This window comes from Panthera onca, chromosome A3, assembly GCF_046562875.1.
Source record: "Panthera onca isolate mPanOnc1 chromosome A3, mPanOnc1 haplotype 2, whole genome shotgun sequence".
Lineage (NCBI taxonomy): Eukaryota > Metazoa > Chordata > Mammalia > Carnivora > Felidae > Panthera > Panthera onca.
Genome location: NC_138341.1, coordinates 70220347 through 70227155, shown reverse-complemented (window position 1 = coordinate 70227155; position 6809 = coordinate 70220347). Strand labels below are relative to the sequence as shown.

The following is a 6809-nucleotide window of genomic DNA, read 5'->3' as shown; positions in this document are numbered from 1 at the left end:
ATAATGACTAGTGAGGATTCTATACTATCATGAACTGATAGTTCATGTTGTTAGTGGTACTCCTATATTCTCCAACAAAGAGTCCATGAATTCTCAAGCTTCTTAAGTCACAGAAAATATTATGTTTATCAAACGGAATTAATGAAAGCAATGATATTAATGAATATTAATGAAATATATTAAATGTTAATATATTAAATGTAAAAGTTAAATTATAAGCCTTGTAGATTAAAATAAAGGAGAAAATCTATACAACCCTGGTCTAGCAAAAGATTTCCCAGAAAACAAAAAAGTAAAAAACAAAAAGCAGTATGCATAAAAGAAACCTTGATAAGTTGGACTTCATTCAAATTAAAATCTTCTATTCTTTAGAAAATGGCACTTAAAAATGAAATTTAAAGTTATAGACCATGAGAAAATATTTATGTCTATTGACAAAAGACTTATACTCAGAATTTATAAAACATTTTTAACAACTCAATGGTAAGAATACAAATAACCCAGATAAAACATGGGCAAAAGACTGGAATAACTACTTCACCAAAGAAGTCATATGAATGTCCAAAGAGCAAATGGAAATATCTTTCACATTATTAGTCACCAGAGGAATGACAATTAAATCAAATGAGACACCAAAACGCCTCCATTATAATGGCTGCAGTACCAAGTGTTGGAGAGAATGTGGAGCAACTAGAATTGCCATGGTTGAAGTGGAAAGTAGTACAACCACTTTCAAAAACTGTCATTTTTTTTTTTACTGCAAGTTTGTACGTTTTGACTCCTTATACCCATTTGGCCTACCCCCAACCTTCCACTTTTGGCTATAACCAATCTGTTCTTTGTATCTAACTAGATTTTGGGGGGGATCCTTGCTTTTTTTGTTTGTTTGTTTTTGTTTATATTCCACACATTGGTGAGATCACATAGGATTTGTCTTTCTCTTATTTCATTTAACATAATGCCCTCAAGGTCCATCCATGTTGTCACAAATGTCAAGATTTCATTTTTTTTTTTTAACTGTAGAACGCTCCACGAATGTTCATGTCACCCTTTCACGGGGCCGTACTAATCTTCTCTGTATCGTTACAATTTTAATATATGTGCTGCCGAAGACAGCACTAGATTTCATTCTTTTTTATGAATGAATAATATTCATAAAAATATCTCACATAATATTCAAATATACACCTCACATAGTAATATCCATGTATATATGTTTCTGTATCTGGGCTATATTATAAATATGCTCCAATGAACAATGGGGTTGCACGTATCTTTTTGAATTAGTGTTTTTCATTTCTCTGGATAAATACCTAGCATTGAAACTGATGGATCATATAATACTTTCATTTTTAAGTTTTTGAGAAACCTCCACAGTGTTTTCCATAGTGGTTACACCAATTGCATTCCCACCAGGAGTGCACAAAGGTTCCCTTTCTCTACATCTTTGCCAACACTTGTTATTTTTTATCTTTTTGAAAATAGCCATTCTAACAAGTGTCAGGTGATAGCTCATTGTGGTTTTAATTTGCATTTCCCTGATGATTGGTGATGTTCAGCATCTTTCCATGTACCTGTTCAACATCTGTATGTCTTCTTTGGGAAATGTCTATTCAGATCCTCTGCCCTCTTTTTTTTAATGTTTTTTTTTTTTTTTTATTTGAGGGAGAGAGAGAGAGAGAGAGAGAGAGAGAGAGAGAGAGAGAGAACAAGTGGGAGAGGGGCAGAGAGAGAGGGGAACAGAAGAACCGAAGCCAGCTTGGTGCTGACAGCAGACAGCTCTCTGTGGGGCAGCAGACAGTCCTATGTAGGGCTTGAACTCACGAACTAGGAGATGTTGACCTGAGTCAATGTCAGATGCTTACTGACTGAGCCACCTAAGCACCCCTCCCCTACCCACTTTTTAATTATGAATCTTTCTGTTGAGTTGTGACTTCTTCTATATTTTGGATATTAACCCTCTTTCATACATATCATTTTCAAATATTTTCTTCCATCCAGTAGGTTGCCTTTTAATTTTTGTTGGTAGTTCCCTTTGCTATGTAGAAGAAGCTCTAAGTTTGAAGCAGTCCCACTTGTTTGTTTTTGCTTTTGAGGTCTTTATTTTTTATGTCAAATTCAAAAAATCACCACTAAACCTATTTTTATTTTCTAGGGAATTGGCTATACTAAACTTTTTAATGTGATAAGCATGACTCAATTTTTAAAAATTACCTAATAGCAAAAAAAATAGTCAACCAAATATTGTAATGAATATTTATTGAGTGCCTTTTTCTATCCCAGGACTATTCTAAAAACATAACTTCCATCATCTCTTTTAATCTTTGTGACAGTATTATAAAGTAGATGCCATCACCATGTGCTTGGCAGGTCTTGAGCAGAGTACATGCTGGTTAAGTACATTTTGAATAGATTATCCCCACTTTGTGGATGAAGATGCTAAAGCTTTGAGGGGCTAAGTCACTTGTCCAAGGCCCACTCACTGTGAGTGATAGAGCCAAGTCTCAGACTCCTATCAATCTGCAGACAAGATTATACTCTCAGCTCCAAAGCCTAAGATTCTTCTCATGTCTGACCAGTCAAGTAGATATTCTTTTTTTTTTTTTTTTGAACACTTCTCTATCATCAATGATATGAGAACAATTTGTCCCTTCCTTTAAAGGAACAGGTTAATCTCTAGCATTTGCTCTAAAATTGCTAGCCTTGCAAATAGTGTCAAATGTCATTTAGCCACAAGCATTCTATTTGGGCTGTGCTGTGCATATTTTATGAAGTTGTTCCTACTCTTTCTTCAGCCCTTAAATCAGTAGAGAAGGTAAATTAGGAAAGTATTACCAATTGAATGCCAAAATTGAGAAATGGTTAAGAAGTCTTTCCTCCTGAAGTGGCTGGAGCCATAACAAATTCTTACCATTTTGAAAAAGTAGGGTTTGGAATAAGGAAGAATATAGAGTCACAAAGTTTGTGTTTGATTTCCTGTGAGGAAGTCTGGTTCTCTGTCTACAGTTATGAAATTCAATGTATAATTGCAGTAAAACTATGACTATGCAATGTTTGGAAATTCTACTGAGTGAATTGAAGCAGTCTGGACATGTATGATAAAAGTTAAATATGTAGGGATGGTTCCAGAGCTAGAGCCAGATTCTGCAAGGGAACTCTTTCTCAAAGAATACAGCATCTATCTTAGGATATCTATGGGTGGACATAGTGCTGTAGCTTTATAATTTGTCTGTGTGTGTACAAATTATAAATGGTTATACTTTAATATATTGTAACATTGCATATATATACATATATATAAGCTCATAAACATATATGTAATACTTTAGAGACAGTGCTCATATAAGAGCCAGGTGCTTTCATGCCCATGGCCTCATTATAATTCATATCAACACCATAGTGTTGACTTCTTTAAAAAAGAGAGTCTCCACTTCATAATCCCAAAGCAGTTTTTAACAATTACAAGGTTATTTTTATATTTATTAACTTCCCTTATAAATATTGAACCTAAAAAAATCCACGAAAAAAATGGAAATTTTCTCTCAACTAAGTAAGAATATCAGAATATGAAATAAGAATACCTGTACATGACATAGCAAAAAGGGAAGAGGGGCAAATCACTTTTCTTAATGTGTTTTTTTTTTCTGTTATGGTAGTAACAAATAATAACAAAATACTAAGAATTCATTACTGTGGCATTATTATAATGAAAAGATCTAGCTATTACCCTGTCTTGAATTTTGTTCATATCAAAGTTGTACTACATTTTAACAGTAGGAAGCATATTGGCTATATTATTACCATTCATAATTGAAAAGGTCAAAGTAGAAATACCAATAAGGCCTAGATTAAATACACAAATAAGTACTCAAAAAAGGTGAGGACACTAAATTTGGAATCCTGGACAAGAATTCCCTACTTCTGCTTAGATTCTCTTCATTCAGTCAGGAGCAGAAAACTGGCTGTCTCCCCAATAGCTGTGAAAGGCAAGCTTAGTATCATTGTAATAGACAAGTCTCTCACATTTTAAATTGGTAAAATTTAACAGTTCCACTTGTACCCTCTTCAAACTCTAAAGGAAATATCATTCCACAATGAAATGTTTTGCATTTACTTCTCACATTTGTGTTGGATTTAAAAGCATGTCCTAAGTTTGTTAAATTTCAAGATTTCAGGGATGAAACTGAATCATTTCTATAGGAAATAAACTAAAAGTCTCAGAATCTTGTCTTTTACCTAGCTCTTTTATAAAAATATAAATCTTCAAGGAAAAGACTTTTCTTTTATTCCTCTGAATTCATTAACTTAATTTTAGATTAATAGTAAAGGAACAATAAATAGCATTTTGGCTCATTTGTTCATTTTATAAAATTTAAATCATTGTTTTTAATTATAACATACAGTAATCACTTATTCCAGAATTAACTTATCATTTTTTTAAGTTTATTTATTTATTTTGAGAGAGAGAGAGTGTGTGTGTGTGCATGTGTGTGAGTGAGAGAGGGGCAGGAAGAAGAGGAGAGATAGAATCCCAAGCAGGCTCTGTGCTATCGGCACAGAGCCCAATGTGGGGCTCAAATGCACCAACCATAAATCATGACCTGAGCCAAAATCAAGAGTCAACACTAAACCAACTGAGCCACCCAGATGCTCCAACTTATAATTTTGCAATATCCCTGAGATCTCCTTTGTAGATATCATTAAATTATAAAAGTGAAACAAAGTTCTTATCTGAGGACAAAATATAGCTACTTATTGGAGTGGTATAATAGTAACAAATAGGCTGGGTTATTTAAAACTCATTTTGAATAACAAATATTATAACATACTCTGCATTTCCATTGTTTGTCTTGTCGTCCTGGTGCTAGCTTATATTGTGGGAGTAGAATGAGTAATGTCAGCAGGCATAATGAAGTGTACTTTTCCAAGAATAATCATCACACTCATTCTTGGTTTAAATAAAAATCGCTTAAGATCTTAAATAAATGTATTTAAGAATCATCTGGGTAGCAAGTTCAAAATGTAGATTTCTAGGCTCCATGCCCATAAATTTTGTGTAGAGGGGCAGGAACATGAATTTTAAAATAACATACACCCCAGTGACAAAAAGGAAGGTCCAGCCCACACATGAGAGTTATTGTCTTCAGGCTTCCTCCAATCCTGAATCTCTTTTTCTCCCTGTGACTGCTAGCAACGTAACACACTTGGCATGAATAGGTAAGCTGTATTCTCCTGGGTGTTACTGCTCCATTTATAGAACCTGTTAAGATTTATCCAGTACGTAGATGGCAGAGGGATGATGAAAACTGAAGAGCTTTGCAGAGTCATTCTAAGTTCCATGTCTTTTAAATAAAACTGATAAATTATACACAATTCATAAGAACCCATTGCCCTGCAAGATTTTAAGTTCAATATCCAAATAAAAAGAGGGCTCTTTATGGCAAATTTATTTAATAAGTACAATGAGTTTTTCTCTGAAGTTGCACCAACAGAAATGGCTTTTTTTTTACTGTCATTTTCACACATTTTACCAGCATTAAGTGGAAAAAATTGCTCACACTAATAAGGAGGCATGCATAAATATTGTATAAAATTCTTATTTAAAATTAAGAATCTCTCTTTAGCAGCAGTGCTCAAAGGAAAAAAAAAATCACCCTATGTCTAGTAAAAAAAAAAAAATTCAAGAATCATTTCAAGCACAAAAACATGTCTAGCTCTTAAGAAAAAAAATTGACAGTAGCCATAAGGAAGGAAGTTAAACATATTTCTTTCCCAAAATATAACTACCCAATTATAGCAGCTGACAGACAGAATGGCATTCCCACTACTTCTTCAACAATTGTCATTCTACGTCATACAGAAGTTTCTTACTTGAATGAGGTACAATTGCCTGTGGCTAGAGATGAGTGTTGAGCCAAAAATATTTCTATTGGATCTGCATACTAGAACAAGTCATGGGCTTTCCTGCTCAGCATAATGGTTCTAGAGAAACTCCTGGAACATAATCTTTTTCTCAAGGCAGTTTCTTTACCTGTAGTCCATCAGGTAGTTGATGAACTACATTAACTTACCCTGTTCCCTTTCATGTGTACTTGAACTACCAACATTAAATAGTGAGATTTTAAAAGATGGAGAATAATTCCAAAAATAAAATTATTTAATGTCAAACAACCTAAAGAAACATGAATTTAATTCAGAAAAACCAGATTCTAGTTATGTGCATCGTTATATATTCATACATATCTACATATTGTATATATCATATAATAAATATATTATTATTTTAATTTTTATTTTTTTAATTGAAGGATAACAAATATATATAGTAAAGCACACAAAGTTACCTAACTTTAAGTGTTATGTTTAATATTTTTATACATTTTTAACATTTTAATGTTAGAAGGTACTAATTTTTGTGACCACTAACTGGATAAATAATATTTCTGTAACATTTTAATATTTATATCATTAAGTTAGTCTGCTTTTGAACTCCATGTAAATAGAATTACAGACTATATACTAGTTTGTGTCTGAGTTATTTTACTTAACAAAATACTTCTGGGATTCAATTATGATGTTTAGTGTATCAGCATTTCAGTTTCTTATTGTTGCATTGTATTTCACTTTATAAACTTATCAGTTTGTTCATTTTCCTACTGAAGAACATTTGAGTTGTTTCCACTTTAAGGTCATTATGAATATAACTGCTATGGACATTCTTGTACATGTCTTTTTTTGGAAATATGTACTAATTTCTTTTGGACTTATACTTTGGAATAACGTAAGTGCTTGGCTATTGGGTTTAGCTT

The 6809-nt window shown here is 32.9% G+C and overlaps 1 non-coding gene across 1 annotated transcript; it reads right to left on the bottom strand.

Moving 5' to 3' along the window:
- Window positions 1–1013: 1013 nt before the first annotated feature.
- LOC132672587 (U6 spliceosomal RNA) lies at window positions 1014–1119 on the bottom strand. Its single transcript, XR_009607582.2, has one exon. It is a non-coding gene; the product is annotated as a U6 spliceosomal RNA (small nuclear RNA).
- Window positions 1120–6809: the final 5690 nt, after the last annotated feature.